The sequence below is a fragment of the Balaenoptera borealis genome, assembly GCF_965194805.1.
Source record: "Balaenoptera borealis genome assembly, chromosome: 8".
Taxonomy (NCBI): domain Eukaryota; kingdom Metazoa; phylum Chordata; class Mammalia; order Artiodactyla; family Balaenopteridae; genus Balaenoptera; species Balaenoptera borealis.
In genome coordinates, this window is record NC_138865.1 from 52,435,817 (window position 1) to 52,452,780 (window position 16,964).

General features: G+C 38.3%; 1 protein-coding gene across 7 annotated transcripts in view; it reads left to right on the forward strand.

The window, feature by feature from the left end:
- The window catches only part of IFNE (interferon epsilon), a 76,123-nt gene continuing 59,159 nt past the window's right edge, over positions 1-16,964 (forward strand). For all 7 annotated transcript variants that reach the window (XM_082403152.1, XM_082403153.1, XM_082403151.1 and 4 more), the window contains exon 1: positions 1-16,964. This exon is cut by the window's right edge. The gene's annotated coding sequence lies outside the window, so the exon portion shown is untranslated.

Here is a 16,964-nt window from a genome sequence, read left to right on the forward strand (position 1 = left end):
CCCTCCCCCCCTCCCCCCCTCCCCCCTGCTTCCACATCCAGGTTAGCACTACTTGGACCTCAGCTTTTCCTTTAGCACTATTCTCCATTCCCCTCAGCCTCTTCCAGTGTTCTCTATGATGGCAGAGGAGGTAGGGGCTCGTTAGTATTTATTTTGTAGAGGTTAAAGATCCTGCACTCCTGAACAGGATAATTGCAGAGGCCCCTTTTCAGGCTAACATTTTGCAGTGTCTGAAATTCAACACAGGGACACAGGAAAAGAGCAAAAGGAGAGGGCTAAAGAGTGGACTGAGTCAGTTTGCAGGCTGAACAAAACAGGGATTAAAACGCAGAGAAACAAAGGGAACTTTAATAGCAGAAAAAAAAGATTTGTCAAAATGAGCTCAGAGGTCAAAACAAAAATGTTAAGGACAAAGTCAGACGAATTAAATCTACGTGAGAAGAAAGTAAAAATGTAAAAAACAAATTTGATAATGGAAAAATGACTTTTAAATAGTAAAAGCAATTAAAGCTCTGTTTTTTTCATCAGAATTCCTCTTTTGAGACCCATTGGAGCAGAGTGGTTATATTCCAGAAAAGCAAACCTTGTATGTGCATGGGGAAAGAGGTTAAGAGGAGGAGGATGTAAAACAACATTCTGAGACACCACCAAATCCAAATCCAAGCATTTTGAAAGGGATTTTTGACAAAAGAAATTCTAAAGCAGTTTGAAAGTACGAAGTCATTTTCTCTTTTTGTGTCTGAAATGGAAAACAGGAACTACACAAATTGATAGTCACCCGAAATTTAAAGCATTTACAGAAAAAGCCAAAACAGACAAGTTTATCATAAATATTTCAAAAAATCTTTGGAATCCAAAAGCTAGAAACAATATGACAAACACAAAAGAACTTACAAAAATAATAGCAAATGCTGAATTCTGTTTGGGTCAGAGGGAACCAATATAGTTGCTGGAACCTGTGGCATTCTAGAAAATGGCACTAGTTTATGCATAATCATGTATGAGAGTGAACTGCGAGGAAATGAGTGAATGTTGCTGATCAGTTACCTACTCAATCTAGCAGTGACTTAGTTAAGTAGGTTGCTGTGGATAGACGAGTCTTAACATAAGTTTTTGTTTTAAGTTTCCCTCCCCCACCCCAACATTAGAGATACCACCCAGGGGGAATGGACTGGGTTTGGTATGTTGGGAACCCTGTGTTTGAGTCCCAGCTCAGCACTTAACTTCTGGCTGTGTGATTTGGACAGGTCTTTTAAAAAGCTCTCTGCTTCACTTTCCACATTTGTTAAATGGGGTTAATGCTAGTCTAATACCTTCTTCACAGGGCTGTGATGAGAATCAAATGAGCTCATGTGTTTTGTAAGTATACCTGGATGATTTACTGTAACAGAGAGAGATCTTTTTGAAATTACTTCCAGTGAGAAGAAGAAATTAATGTGATGAGTTACTTTTTTGTTCTTTTCTATCACCAAAGTTCTTGAGACTTCAGGATATCACCCAAATGTAGGGCTTCTTAACCTGGAGTCCATGGATCACAAGAGGGCCCATAGATAGAACTCAGGGGATTGTGAGCTTGGATGCAAAAATGTTTTTATTTGTTTGCATTTTATTTGCATTAACCTCTAATCAAAACTTAGCATTTCTATCAGTTATGAATGGAGGCAAAAAATTACAGTAGTATTTTAGCAGGACCTGTGACTTTATCACCAGTAGAAATCACAGATACTTTTGTATCACATTACAGTTGTTGCCGACATCTAGAAATACTGTTTGTGTATGAGACAGCTTTAACATAATGGTAGTTACTAAATACATTGCTAGATCTTGTTATTAATATGTTAATAAAGAATCACATATATATTACTGTATTAAAATGTGTGTTTTAATATTTAGCTATTTCACTATACTTGGTTTCCTTTGTAGTCTGGTTTATTTTTATGCATTTCATCTGAGAAGGAATCCATAGATGCAAAAAAAGATAGGGGTTTTTGAGGTTATTATTCTGCCATAGGGCCTATGGGTTTCACCAGATCCTGGTATTAAGAGAAGGATTACCTGTACACTGGCTGCCTAGATAGCCATGGCTGAAAGTGAGAAATTCTAGTTATGCAAATTAAAGTAGCTTAAAGTTATAATATAATGACACAGTGCCCTGGACAATACAAAGCACAGATCTCTTCACCCAGTGCCACCTCTGTCATGCATGGCGGATTCAGGCCAGACCATACAAATGCACTCAGAGGGGTGAAGATCACAGGGAATGACAAGCTGCATTCATATCCTCCAGCTTAGTTACCTTCCTGACACCTGTAGATGATACCCAAACAGCAGGCAGTAAGAATGTTCATCTGGAAACCCAAACAAGAAAATAGATGTATATATATTTCTTTTTTAAGGTTTATCTTGTGTTTTTGCCATTGTGCATTTGACTTACCAAAAAATAGCAATAAGTAAGATTACTCTTCTTTGTGGGTCTTTGTTTAAACCTCTGTCAGAGCCCTCACTGGATTCCTGATATATGTGCATCTTTCTCCCCAAATAGAGTTTTAGTTCCTTGAGGTAGCAATCCTGTCTTGTCATGTTCTCTGCCAATTTTATTTAGCGCCTAACAAGAAGTAATTGAGTAGATTATACTGGTGTGCATTTTGAGTAGTTGAGACTCTTTTTTTTGGTCTCCATATTCTTCTCTGCTAGCCCCACTTTCTGCTTAAAACGTAGGCTGCATTTGCAGAAACAACAGCGACAAATAAGCTAGCATTTATTGTGACATCATACTCATCTTGATTTCCCAACATTGAATATTTGAGCTTCTTTAATAATAGGAATTTGGCGAACATGATTGTCCTGAGTTTTGTCACAGCTCTTGATTTTGCTTGACCATGCTGTCCTTGTTATCTGATAATGCATGACTTGGAGGTCTGCTAGAGATATTCAATGTGCAGGAGAGTCAGAGCCTTTCAGAACTGGAAGGGCCCAAATACTCTTTTGCATTGGTGATCCCTGAGGCCAAGAAATGTCAAGGGACTTATCCAGGCTTCAGAGTGGGTAAGTGGTAGACTCAAGAGCTGAATCCTGTCTGTAGATTCTCAATTCACCATCCTTTCACCACACAAGCCTTTCCTTAAAATGTGTTCAATCTTGCAAGGTTCTGCATAGGATTCTTTATTCAGATCAGTTGTGAAAATTCTGCATGCCATATATTTTGGTTTATTAAAGATTCTGAGAAATTCTGTAATATAGAGACTTGTCCGATTTTAAGCCACCATTTTCCAGGTTTATTTGATCGTAGAATCCTTTTTTTCCCCCCAGAATCCACCTAATGAGGTGTCGTACTTTGGGGAATACTGCCCTGCACAGTGATGAGTTTTGATGATAGTGAAGATGGCCGCAGTGGTGGTGGTGATAACAACATTTGCTGAGTACTTACTGTGCCACAGGCACTGTTCTAAATGCTTTGCATAGTAAGACTCTAATCCTCATAACAACCCCATGAAACTACAACTCCATTTTACAGATGAGGAGACTGAGGCCAGAGAGACAGCTGGAGTATAGTATCAATAGTTGTGTTGCTCAGATAACAGTGTCACCTGTAAACCAGGGTTTCTCAACCTTCGCACTGTTGACATTTTGACCATATAATTTGTTGTTGTGGGAGCCTGTCCTGTGCACTGTAGAATGTTTAGCAGCATCCTTGGCCTTTTCCCAGATGTGTCAACCAAAAATGTCTCCAGACATTGCCAAATGTCCCCTAAATTGCTTCTGGTTAGGAACCGCTGTTGTAAACTTATAGCAGAAATTACTTTTTCAAACGACCTTCCTGGTAACTTTTACAGTGACTCATGATCATGACTGGGCAAATTACATATTGTAGATTTTGTGACTATATCAAGCTGTGTACACTTGTTTGGGGGTGGGTGTGAGTTAAACTTGACCCATGCTGCTCTCTTCTCTTCATGCTACTCTGTTTCCTTACACAGCTTCTGGTGAGAGCCTAAAGGGTAAAATTGTGATTCTGCCTGTAACTTCTTTTAACTGTCCTACACACCCCCAAATCATATATTGTTTCCATTTTATACTTCCCCTTGGACTTGACCCACATAAACACACACACACACACACACACACACACACACACACACACACACACAGTCTTGTTTTTCCTCCGTGTAATAGAGGACTTAACACATTTGAATTACTCTGCAGTAAGAATTTATGTCTGAGCCAAGATTAACAGCTGCCAAGAAAAACATACCCAGCAGTGAAACACTCACAAAGATTTGGTGAAGAAAAAAATAATGTTATATGTTGAAGTACATTACTAAGGTATTGGGTTTTATTTTTGCAGTGTGATAACTTGTTAAATTCACACACTTCAAATGGATTCAAGGCTTCTGGTCATTGTTTGTAACTTAGTATGCCATTTTCACGAGTAGCTGAGGTATAATAAAAAGAGCAGTGAAATACCTAGATTTAAATACTGGCTCTACCAAACACTTACTGTGTGACCTCACCTCTTTTTTTAAGGGTTTGATTCTCCACCAGTAAGATGGGGTAATGCTATGAAACTGCTCATACTATTGAAAGGCTGAAGTGAGAGCATAGATACACCGATATCCAGCCCAGGTCCAGATGTGTCAGTTTTTTCTTCCTTCCAGGACCAGTTTATCAAGGAACTCTACCATGGTTTTCAACTTCATAATCCTTTTTGGTAATTCTTTCAATGTAAACCAATTGTTTTTGAAAGTAGTAGAGATAACATCAAGTAGCCTAGTGCACTTTCATTACAAGATGGGGTTTGGAAAGAAGGGAGAGTACATACAGTACTCTAAGCCATTGAATCATGGAAACTTCACATTTAAAGATGTAACAAGGTAGCCAAGAGAGGGAGAGAAAGGATTCACAGAGGAAGTTTCAGAGCCAAAGCTTACCCTCTAATCCTAGTGACCGTTTACTGATTCATCTTTGTAATGGATATTTGAGTACCTACTGTGTGCCAGACAAAAGGAAGCACTAGGGATATAAAGAGAGCAAATAACAAAAAGAGCTATTCTACCTCTGTACCCTGTCCCCTTGGAAATTAGATAGTGACTGTCCCAATTCCAGTTGATATTTGCTGCCTAGAACACCAGTTTGGAAAGAGTCCTGAGGCCTGACTGAACTCATTGGAATGAATGCTGTGATCCATTAATATTGTCTGCCTTGGACAAGATAAAGACAGTGGCAGCACAGAATTTGACAGTCCTCTGGCAGAGGGGTTTTTAAGGTGTGGGTCTGACCCATTAGTGTATCATGAAATCAATTATGTGCGTCACCATAAGCATTATTTAAGAAAGGAAATAGTGAAATAACAAAGTGCATTGCACATAGTGATTATAAGTATTGCTTTGTAAAACTTTTGTTTTTGTTATATATGTATTGTGTAACAGGTCATGACGTAAAATGCATTTCCTACAATGGGTCGCATAAAAGTGTGATTCTAGTGGTTTCATGAACACCTACTCCTTTTTCTCTATGTTCATACTGGTTTTATTTTTCTGAAATTACATAATCTGTTTGATAATTTATGCCTGATTAATCAAAAACAGAACAACTCATACGTTCTAGGAGTCATTCTTCAACACATGGTATGTTTTTCCTTTGAGTGTACTTGTTAGACTCTTTGTATTTTGTCTGAGGTGGTTAATAATTTTACTTATAGTCAGTTCTAGTGGGAAGCAAAATAGCCAAGTAGTTAGAAGCATAGACACTAGAGTGAAGCTTCCTTTGTAATATAGATCATACCACTTCAGAGCTGTGTGACCTGGAGAAGCTACTTAAAACTTGAATTCTGTGACCATCACACATCATATTTATTTTTTACACACATGCAGAATATCTGTTTCAGAATTCTTTGGTTACTACTTAGGGCAACGCAGATATCTGCTCTCCTATTGCACGGCCATATCATCATATCACATGGCAAGAATTTGTAGAAACAGCATCAGAGTTAAACAGGAGAAGTAAAAATGCTGCTATATATCACATATTGGGAACATGTCCACCATGAATGATAATGAGCTACCAACACCATTATAGTACTTCAACCACCATCTGTTGGTTCTATTTAATTTCAAAAGTGTAGGGAGAAAAATGAAAGTCTGTAATAACAATAAGAGTATGTAGAAGGAGAGTATTTGGAAGCCATGAAGAAAAAGGATGGGGAACAAGGGGGTAAGAAGCAGGCTAATCTGAAAGACCACACTTTGCCCCGATTCCAATACTGGTTTCAAGCATAAAGTCATCACTTGAAAGCCCCACAGTGATTCTTTTATAATAAGGGAAAACCCCACTGCATGGCTTGCCTGACTACTCCTTGGACAAGAATTAGATATTTTAAACGTGCTTTTAAAATAATTTAATTGGAAGCACCTTGACTTTGGAGCAAGACAGGTTTGAATCCTGGTTTTGCCATTCCCCAGCTCTTTGGCTCTCGGCAGATCACTTCACCCTCTGAAACCTCAATTCTATTTCATATGAAATGGATGTAATACCATATTTCATAGGGTGATGATCAAGATTAACTGAGAGTAACTATGTAAAATCCCTAGCACATGGTGAGTAGCCAAGAAAAGTTCTCCCCAACCTCCTACCCTTTCAGAAAAAGTCAGATTTGGAGTGTATTTTTATAACATAAGCAATTTCCATGTGAATATGTAGAAATTACAGACAAGAACAATGTTTGAGAACATAAAGCAAAATGTTCCAAAAAGAACCTTTAGTTGCAAAGTAATTAAGCCTTTGACACCCTACTTCTGTACCTGTGACTGCCTTCTTTGTCATGAAGCCAGGAACAGGAAAAAGAGTGCACCGAGGCCATCCCCTCCATAGCCTGGCTTACTCTCTGTTGCATCTCATACCACACATTAGATAAGCAAATTATGTATCATGCACATTTAATGTGAATTTGTTATTTCTTGTAGATTAAGAAGTCTCACAGATGACTTGTTTTTACTTCTATGAATTGGTTAAATAAGGCAATTAGACTATCCAATCTAGTCCAATAAAGGTTCCATCCAAGCTTTCACATCCTAAGATTCTATGGTTCTTCCTTTAATTGAATCATAGTCTGCAGTATCCCTGTTAACTTTTCTTCTAGTCTATATCTTCAAGACTTTTCAGCTTCTACTTGGCTTGAATGGTAACTATACCTATGATTAGAACATTAGCAAAAGTAGCTATGCTGTCCTTGACTCTTCCAATCCCCACCTCCTAAAAACCCTTTTTTTAATATCTCAGTAATTTCTGACAGCAGGACTTCCTTTTCAAGAAGTAATCTACCAAGTGACAAGCCATACGTGCCTTTGAGCACAAAGAGATGATATATTTGTCAAAACAAGCACTGTTATGCTTGCATTGTATAAAACCTACTGTGAATGAGCACTTTAAAAAGTGAGCGTTCATTCAGCTTCCTGGGAAGGACCAACCTAGAACTGACCTTGTTTGCCAGGGCGAAATATGCTACGCCATGATTTTTCTCACCATTCCAAGAGTTTTCTGCCCTCCATCCATGAATGACTTTGGTGTGTATTTTATTTTCTGCTGGCTCCTCTGTAGATTGGTATTAACTTGTCAAACCTTTCTTAGCTTTACTGGATTTTTTATATGAAAATGTTCTGCTTGGTTAGTTACTAGCTTAAAAGACATGGGGATCTAACTTCATGAGACGGTTTTGAAATTACCACCCTGCATATTGTGGAACACTTCATCACCACAGGTAAAAATTCTAATAGCTACCAGTGGAGGAAGAAAACAAATGTTATTCCAGTAACACACAAGACAGCTATTTTATCGTCTTCCTAGACTTGGGAATATTTTTATTAATTAATTTCAAATCTGCAATGTTTTATACTATTGAAATTTATGAATTAGTTTAATTTTACTTTTTATGAGTTACTAATTCAGAAGCATGATGATATGAAATTTTTACAGATTTCTTGGCAGAAAGAAGATTTCTTAGCACTTCCTCTGTCAAGTGCCCCTGACCTCCATAAACCACCACCATGTACTCAACTTGATAAATGTAGTGTGTACAGACACACACACACACAGGTTGTATGAAGGCCACACTGTGCAAAGGCTTCATAAGCAGAGGTACTGGCGGGAGGGCGGGCATCTAATCTCAGCCTCACCACAGTTTATAACTTCCTACAAGGAAATCAGTGGGTTCTTCTAGATTCTTAGATTTAGGTTCCCACTATTGGATCCACTAGAGTTTGTCTTTTGAGAGATCATCCTTTTTAAAGTCTATTTAAAGTGTTAAAAATTTAATTATATAATTTATCAAATTTCCATGCCAGTCTGAATCATGGTATTTGACAATTTGATGTAATACATAGAGAAAATAGGCTGAATTCTAACACTTGGTTATTTGGGGTAACACAGATGTAATGCTAAGGCTAGGTGGAGGGGTCTGCATGGAAGATATAGTGGTGTGCGGGCTTCTCATTGTGGTGGCTTCTTTTGTTGCAGAGCACGGGCTCTAGGCACGCGGGCTTCAGTAGTTGTGGCTTGCAGACTCTAGAGCGCAGGCTCAGTAGTTGTGGTGCACGGGCTTAGTTACTCCGCCGCATGTGAGATCTTCTTGGACTAGGGATCAAACCCGTGTCTCTTGCATTGGCAGGCGGATTCTTAACCACTGCGCCAGCAGGGAAGTCCCCAGAATAGTGCTTTTAAATGTGCTTTGTGCCTAAAAGTTGTGGAGAGCAAAATGTGGTATGGAAAGTGCATTTTTTTTGGCCTGACTTTGCATTTACTTGAAAGAAAATACAGGCTACATGCTTATATCTGCACCGCCTCCTCACTTTGAGGGATATTGAAGCATGGATTAAAAAAATAATAAAGATGCACCAAAAAATTATAGAATGGTAGCTCCCTGTGATTTTATTTTTAAAAATAATTATTACTCTTGACACTTACACTTTATCTTCAAAGTGCTTGGCGAATATTAATTAACTTTCTCAAAGTTTAAAGGAACTCAAGTCAGCTTGCTTTTTTGTAGAGAATATCCCATTGAAGTCAGGTGGTATAAGATTGAGCTATAATAGAATTAAAAGATTCTTAATTGGATGCCTGGGCTTCAAAGACCAGAGATCTAAATGGAGTAAAGCAACAAACATTTAAGAAAGTAATTTGGTTTGTGCTGAAGAAAAACTGAATTTATTGTCTTGGCCAAATAAATTTATGCCCAAATGAAATCCCTTAATGGCGAGAGACAGACTGGGCTTAACTTGATTTCTGCATTATTCAGATGGCTGTAGAGTGACGCTTGACCTGATACCTACATTAAACATTTGTAGATTTTGGCCCACATAGGCATATTATTAAATAATTACTTTTTGCATACTTAGGAAGTAGCAAAAATTAATAACCCCAGAATTAACCCATTCTAATAAAAATAAGTGGCCTAAAATAGTTAATATTGGAAAATATTTTCAAAATGACAAATACAAGTATTTATCAATAGTTTTGATAAATTCTACCAGATCCAGAGCCCAGAACATCCTGTAATTTTAAAAGAATTTAATTCCTATGTTGAATTTCTTAAAGATTTGCTTTCATTGAAGGTTTCACCTTTAAGGTCATTATTCTAGCGTGGCACATGTTATTTTCTGATCACTTGCTCCCTAAACTGCTTACATTTATGACATGTCCCATTCCTACTTGCCCTCTACACATGCACACACACACATACATACACACTATGGACAGGTACCAGCAGTGAATTAATTCTTGTTACGATGCGGAAGTGCTCTGGTGGGTAAATCCAAAACCCTGGACACCATTAATTCATCTTAATCCTTTCCATGTAATGAGAGCAAGTGATAGAATACAATATAAAAACAAGGGAAAAAAGATTGCATATAAACATAAGAATAATATAAACAAAGTAACTACCCGTGAAGGTGTAATTCCAGAGATGTCTAAAATAGCCCTTACTTCTGTGGGCCTCAGTTTTCTTATTTGTAATATGGTCTCAGTTTGGGGGGGAAAAAAAAAAAAAACAGAACTAGCCTAATCCTTGATATATAGTATTTTTTTCATAAATGCTTACTCCGTGCCCCTCAAAGTCAAGATCCTTACAAGTTTCTATTTTAGGAGAAAGAGAGCAGAGCTAATTCCGTTTAGTTGCTGTTTCATGCCTGAGATCATTTGCATGGACTGTTTCTCTCCTAGAAAAGTTCCATCCTGCCTTATCTGCTTTTTGAACCATTGTTTAGTCTTCACAGTCCTGCTCAGTCATTAGTTCCTCTGTGAAGCTCTTCATGACCTCCTTCCAAACAAAAGTCATCTCTTTCCCTGTATTTTAAAATCTTTAGCTGCTTCTGTTCTTGCCTGTGTTAGAGTGATGTGTTATTTTTCAGTCTGTCCACTTTCTCCACTTGGTTGTTAGCTCATTGGTGCTGAACTGCGTCAGTTCTTTAATCTGGTCTATAAAGCTTAAGCAATAAGTCTTAATTGAGAAGGGATGAAGTGAAAATGCTCGCCATAATCTCCAAAAGGGCTTTACGATTCACTTTAAAATGTATTGTAGCAACTTCTTTTTTTACTGTACTCCATTTTTTCTTTAAGTTTTTCTGTTTGTTTCCTATCATAAATCATTCTGCAATGAACAGCATTATATACAGGATTCACTAACCTTCAGCTGGTTTGGCTATACTTGCTAAAATACTGGAATATTTCCATACTGATGGGAAAGTAGTCACTACCCCAGCCATCCTGAGTCCCCTCTCTCTACCCCTCCTGGACTCCTCATGATCTAATTTAATGCCTGGCCTGGCACAGTAGCAGGCCTCTAGGACACAGGTGTCATTCATTCTGATCAGTCCTGACTCTGGTATATCTCTTCAAAATAGTTAATGACACCCCTGAATCTTTGCATACATCTCTCATCATTTCTTGAAAAATCTAAAAGTGAAAATCTTTGGCCAACAAATATGTCAGGAGCCTATCAGGAAACAGATCACTCAAATTAGGATAATTCTTGTCGGGTTCAATAAAGGAACTATTTAAAAGAGAGGGGGCAGAGTAAGAAGGGCTTCTAAGAACAGAGATGGTTTGCACTCCTAGACAAGAAGATGAGGGGTGGGAATAACTGGAACCTGCAAGAGGGCCACTTGGAGTGGACCTATGACTTTGGGCTGAGGGGCACAGCCCCACAGGGAGCAAGCCCAGGGAATTTACATCCCAGTTTCCCTCTCTTTCCTCTGATCTCCTATCAGGACTCCTCAGTGCTGTCACCAGCAGGAAGTCAGAGGACTGGGGAATTGTTTATATAGTCTGTCACAGGTCTGCCTCCCAGGGCAGAGAGCAGGGTGGAGAGCTGATTTGGAGAGGTAAACCCAGAAGACTGCTGGAACACGTATAGCCTCTTTATTCCATAATGAAAATTTGTCTCCAGAAAAAGTGATGTTTTAGGGCCTCAAATGTAGGCTATAATCTGGGCATGAGTTGATTACATTTACTTTACAGATAATCTGAATTGACTCATAAAAGAGTGCAATCTGGTGCAATGGTGGGAGGGGAAAACCACAGAGATACTGTGTACCTGGGAGATGCTGGGAGAGGGAAGGCCAGTGAGGATGGGGGAGCATCTTGGATAAACTCCTCCTGCCCACAGAGTTGATCTGTGGGGAAGAGTGGGTGTAGGACCACAGAGAACAGAAGCATCACTGTGATTATCTTAAATTCTTTTTTATTCTTAACTTATGCTGGAACAGTAAGCCAATTCCTCGTATTTATGTTACCCGGGATGTTGTAAAATTACCTCAGAAGAGACCTTAGAGGACATGCGGATCAGCCGTGTTCATGCTGTTCTTAGCCACAGAATCCTGCAGAAGCAAAACATAGAAAACAGACAAAACAGCTGTGGTTAAGAGTGGTGAATCTTCCACTCTGCCTTCTCCTCCAATTCTGCACTCCAGGGGACTTAGAGGATTTGCCTAAAGGCACACAGCTTGCCCAGGACTTAACATTCTCTGGCTATTGGCTCCATCCTTATGTACCTACAGATAGAGCTTTCTCTGGTCGTTATCAATTCATCATGGAGGCTTCCCCTCATTTTTTTTCCACTCAACATTATTGGTTCACCGTCTTGTTAAGCTGACCATGATGTAACCATCCCTCTGTCTTAAAGCCTTCTATCTGTGGTTCTGTACCCTGCTTGCACATGATAATCATGTGGGGAGCTTTTATAAACATGCCAATGCTCAGGCCCCATTTCTAGAGATTCTGATTTATTCACTGTGCTGTGAGGTCCAGGAGTAAGTAAAAGGATTCTAGTGAACTGCAAGGGCTTGAGAACCCTGTTGTGCTGGAAACTCTGAAAGCACTAAATTCCCAGACAGGAGAAGAGTTTGCTTAGCTCCAACCCCAGGCTGTAGTTTGTACCCTCAACAGTTTCACCTTATCCCCCAGGTGATCATGAAATGTGGAGGAAATGAAAATTTAGTTTCTTATCTGGAAGAAGATTGGAATCTGATCTTCTGATGTGGAACTTGGGACAAAATTGCTCATCATTATGCTGCTTTTAAGACATTTTTTAAGTCAAAAATAAACTGAGTAGTAAAACTCTATAGAGAAGCAAATACCTGTGCTTTCAAAATGTGATTGGAGATAGAGTTGTATTTTCCCAGGATTTATCCATTGATATTCCATCATACACTTTTACGTGGTTACCATATATGAAAAATAAATGTAGTTCTTAACATTTAAGTTTACTGGGGAAAATATACATTTTAATTAGAGTGCTTGTGTTTTTAATGTTTCTGAAATGGATCAGTAAAATCACCTTAAGTTACAGAGTAAATTTTTAGTAGGATTTCTAAGGTATAATTTAAATAGAATAGTATTTCTAAAAATATACATTTCTCTCTTTCAATGAATATTATGAAGGTTTAAATGTGCAACTCTATAATTTATTATATGAAGACATTTTCATTATTCATTACATAATATTTTAAATGAAGCGTAATGAGTTGTATTTTTTTGGTTTACATTTTCTTTTTACTAACTTTCTTTTGAAATCCATGTGTCCCTGGGTCTGTTCGAACCATCCCATTGTGTTTGAAAAGTGCCTTGTCTCCTATTTGCTTCTTCTCAGAATAATCCGGCCTAATTCTTTGTTTCAGGTCTTTAAAATGTCATCGTCCTTGCAGTAGCAGATACTTTACAATACAGTAAATGGAATAGTTTGCATTTTCTTCTGGATATCAAACATGGTAGAACCAAAGTTGAAATTATCTAGTTAAAGCATTCTCCATTCCTTTTTAAGTATTTTACCTTGCTAAAATCCCAGCACAAGTTATGTCTGTAGGAGAGAAAGCTAATTGTAAATTAATAAGGCAAAGTCTCTTCTTATATTTGTCTTAAAAGTGTAACGTGTTTATTTGCCTTAGAACGCCACATACTAATTAATGACTGTCATCAGGAAATGAAATTTTGATTTTGTGTTTCTTGCATTTTTGAGTGAACATTCTCAGGCTGACATCAGTAATCAAGACGTAGGTCTTCTAGTAAATAATTCCTGTCAATATTAGCAGAGACATAATTAGGAATATGTAAATGGATCTTCATTGTCATAAAAGATAAACATATTTGTAGTAATATACCCAGTCCTATGAAAAACAAAAATCTCAAGGGCAGGGGCTTCCTCACCATCTGGGGGGACAAGCACTTTTTCCTGTGGTTATATCAGATTACCAAATGCTGGCAGAAAGAGTGGCATAAAAGGCTAGTGATGACAGTTTAAGTATGATGTTGCTTCTGTGGCCCAGAGGGCAGCCCCCTCAGTGCACTGCCAAGTTCGTTACTGTTTGGACTTGCCTCCTCCTCACTGAAGCTGGTCTTGTGTCTTCGGTTCTCCAGGTTTTCTTTTGTTCTCCATTTTTTCTCTTTTTTTCCTTGAGCTTATTTGAGTTTTTTGTAAGCATTTACTGGGAAGATGATTTATACACTTTAATAAGTATTTCCAGAGCAGCTCGAGTTGTTTAGAGGAAATATCTAAAAATACACACATTTACTCTGATTCTTGTTTAACATCTATTAATATTTATCTTCCCTTGGCAGGTATTAAAATGAAAATTTTAGCCCTAGACAAGAACTTGGAGATATATTTAGTGAAAGGGTAGCACAGCTGGAAAAAGTGCAAAGGAAAAGCTGGTATTTTGTTCTTAAACAAAGCAGAACTCCTTTTCATGAATCAGAGTTGGGTTATAAAGCATCAATTTTGCACATTCTCTATAAAGAGAATAAAATAGAAATGATGATGTGACCTTGCAGGGCTTTTGGGAGGATTGGAAATAGTCCAGTAAAGTATATGAAAGTCTAGCATGGTATCCGCACGGAGTAGAAACAAATGGTAAGCATTGTTGTTGCTATCACTTTTCTCTCCTACAGACCGTCCACCTCGCCACCTCCTACCCCAGGTTACTTGCAGCCTGTGCACTGTGACCTTTACTCCAATCTCCTTGACGTAGTCAGGCCATATTCCTTTCTAAAGTCCCCTTCTGGAATCCAGCTCTTCTTGGAGCCTTGGTAATCTCTGGGTCTGAAAACTGCCCCGTCATCATTAGCAGCTTAGGGCATTGGATTTTAATTTGAGCAAAAGTATACACGGATTGGGCCCAGTTTGTCAATGTGCCTTCCAGTAGCACCAAAATTACCTGCAAGGGACCATTAAAAAACAAAACAAAACAAAACAAACAACCTCCAGTAAATATAACTTAGCATTCCTCAGTCTGTTCCATTGTTAGAATAGGGCATTTAACAGCAACAGCAGCAAGACACTACCTGAGCAGTCTTGAAGATGAATTCTGGTTTTCCAGGGAGACCTAGGGGCATGTTAGGAGGGGGTTAATAGGCTTTAGGGAACAACACTTGCAAAGGGCTGGAGACTTAGCATTCTAAGGCTAAGCATTCTCCACGACTTACAGGTGATGGAGATATTTGAGAGCCTTTGGTTTTTGGATTACTTGGACGATTCCGTGTAATGTGTTCTTTATGTCTGAATTTGGTGGTGGTTGGCTCACAGGTAAACATCTAGCATGTTTTATATTTTTATTATGTTTACACGGTGTCCCAAAGATTACTGATAAAGAAGAAGACTGAGTCCTTTATAGATTTGCTGTGAATCAACTTGGTGGATAATTTTTTGTGTTCAGAATGCTTCCTTTTGGATGGATCCTTTTGGAATCATGAAGCAGAATAATCATTTAGAAGAATATTTCAGGGACAGAAGAAATGGTGTGAACACAGTGTATCTGGGGGTGGATCTGGCATGCTACGGAGATGGTGAGATGAATCTAGCTGTACAGGGAGAGCCATGTTGTTAACTAGGAAATAAAGCTGGTGAAGCTGGAATTCAGTATGGGAGCACAGATACATTGTATGGGGGAAGACATGCTGATTCTGGCTGTAACATTTACTAGCAATGTGATTATTAACTAGTTACTTAACCTTTCTGAGGTTTAGTTTCCTCATGCACAAAATGGAGATAATTTTCCTCAACAACTCTTCAGTTTGGAGTTAGGATTTAATCACAGAATAGATGTAAAGTGTTTGCCACTTAATAAATTCTAAATTCATCCTCCCTTTGGTTAAGGCTTTGGAGGATCTAGGATATGAATTTAATGGGAAACTCAACCATTATAAAGATTTTTTATTGAAGTATAGTTGATTTACAGTGGTATATTAGTTTCAGGTGTACAGCATAGTGATTCAATATTTTTATAAGATTTTGTTTTTTAAGGTATGCACTATACCAGATCTTTAAGGGTGACGGCTATCCAGTGGTTAAAGGGGTCCCCTTGGCTGGGCTTTCAGAGGTATCATATATTACTGGTAAGTCACTCACCTCCTGTGTGACTCACAACAGCTCCACCTTCTCTACATTTTCACACATGAAAATATTGCTCACCCACCATCAGAATGCTCTGGTCTCTTTCTAGAAGTGTTGATAGGTTTGCCTGGTTCTATCCCCAGTCTCTCGTAACCCCTTTAAGGCCAACAGCACACAATTTTAGGTGACTAGCTAGGATTGGGGTGGCAGTCCATGGCCATGAAATCAAGAGAAAATAGAATGACTCATACTCAAGTAAAGTAATGACCCTATTGTAAAATAAACATTTTAATTTAATAAAGGACATGTTTTAAGGGCTTGATTAAGGACTAAAATCTTTAGGAAAAGATGCCAGTTACCAAATCAAGCCAATGCTTTTACATTGGTATAGACCACAGTGTGGTGGCAATAGCAGTATTCAAAAGGATAATTGAATCATGACCTTAAACAATTAGATTTTTAAAAATAATTGCATTAAATGAAATTCTAGGAATATGGAGTTTAAGATGAATGTAAGGGAGCAAAGTAAGAGTGCATACTTTGTGTATATGGAGCGCTCTAAAGTCTAGTTCAATTTTTAGGTCCATGGAAACTTTGTTAAGCAGGAAAGGATTCACCCTTTGTCTCTAAAACTGATTTCAAATGTGTCACATACACTCTCTTCTTCCTTAAGCTTAATTTCCTTTAAAGGTTTAATATAGTTCAAGAAGTTTCCACAGCAGGGTTGTATTTTGTCCTCTAACAAAGACCCAGCATGGCTTTCCTTCAGATCACTTTGGCCACATAAGGCAGATGAACTTTTCTAGTGCAACAGGTTACAATTTACTGTTCAAGGAACATCAATCTTGAAGTAAATTGATACCACAGATTCTTTAAATTGAATTTCCAGATGGTGGCTTTATACTGGGATTAACTCAAGATCTCTCTAATTAGGAGTCTACATTTTTAAAATATTTGTCCTCTTTCAGAGTTCCCTATCTCAGTGAAAGTCACCGCTGCCCATCCAGGAGCACAGACCAGGAAACTGGGTTTTTTTCTTGGTTCTTCTATTTCCTTAAGCCCTCAAGCAAGTTTTTTCTATTGTGCCTCC